Genomic DNA, 1,456 nt, shown 5'->3' on the forward strand with positions numbered 1-1,456 from the left:
TTGTGAGTGTTTTTTTACTTTTTGTGGTGTGTAACTGATGTTCCTCTGGCTTCCATTGCTTTTAGGTACACAAGAGAACCACTAGTGCCAGGAGGAAGTCCTGCAGCGGTGTGTGTAGCACAACGTCACATGACTTCACGTGTGCCCACAGACAAGACAACTCTGCAACTCGTGCAACTGCGGCCTGCTGTTCTGACATCTCAAGAAGATGGCCCCAAAGAAAGTTGGCCGTAGCGCCTCAGCGAAAAAAGTCACCAGTGCCACTGCCAGTAAGAAGGAGCAGAAGAAGCAAGTGACACCACCTACCAAGAAGACTGGTGTGCCCACGACACCTCTTTTGGGAAAAAAAACTACGCCTGCAGCAACAGCGGTGTCCGCCGGGGACCAAGCTGGAAGCAGCACCTCGCTTCATTGGGCTCAGTGCCACCACGCCAAGTTAGGTCCAAGACCACCATGAGTGCTGGTGCGGCAGCCACTTTGGTTGTTGAATCACCATCGACCAGTGATCTTGGCTCATCACAAGAAAGTACCATCCAATCAACGCCGGGTGTAACTCAGCTGACAAGTGTTCAACAACCACAGACACAGGTGCAACTAGTACAAGCGCAAGTACATGCGCATGGAGAGGCGCAAGGAGAGGCGCATGGAGATGCGCATGGAGAGGCGCAAGGAGAGGCGCAAGTAGAGCCGCAAGGAGAGGCGCATGGACAGGTGCATGGAAAGGTGCAACTAGAGGTTCATGGAGCGGCACAACTGCCTACAACGCTTGTTCCTCCAGAAGTAGGGGAACATCAGGAAATTGCTATTCAAGAGGAGGTATCCGAGGAAGCCACTCCTCCTGATGATGATTATCCATTGTCTTTCAGATCCCCAGCAAGAAAAAGGTCAAGTAGGGATACTACAAGTTCTTCTTCAAGCCCCCTTCCTTCTGATGATGTTGATTGGAACCCACCAATGCAGTCTGAGAGTGAGTCACCCCATGATGAGTCGACAAAGGTAGCTAAGCCTAAAAGGAAGGCTCCCGCAAAGCTTCCACTTATGGGTGATGACGATGAACAAGAAGTGGTATCTTCTGCTGCTGATGAACAGTCTGACGATGACCCAGTCATCACAGTCATCACTCCAGCCCCAGCAGGCATGCAGCAGACAGACATTTTAACCCTAGCCCGAATGGCTGCTGAGCGGGATATGGGCGGCATGGCACTGGTACCACCAGCGTTAACTACAACACCAACACAACCTACAGCTTCCATCTTTTTTAGTCAGAAGGGCCGGCATGGACCTCCATCCCGCTCGACCTCAAGTAGTGGTGCTGTAAGTGAACAACAGAAACTAATTCAGCCACGCCCATCCTCCACTTCATCTGGCATTGAAAGTCAAAGTAGTACCTCCACCACCAGCAGACATCACCCGTCCCCAGTTTGAGACTTCTTTACCGTTAGCGCAAAGGCGGAAA

This window comes from Lissotriton vulgaris, unplaced genomic scaffold (genome assembly GCF_964263255.1).
Source record: "Lissotriton vulgaris unplaced genomic scaffold, aLisVul1.2 SCAFFOLD_3422, whole genome shotgun sequence".
Taxonomy (NCBI): domain Eukaryota; kingdom Metazoa; phylum Chordata; class Amphibia; order Caudata; family Salamandridae; genus Lissotriton; species Lissotriton vulgaris.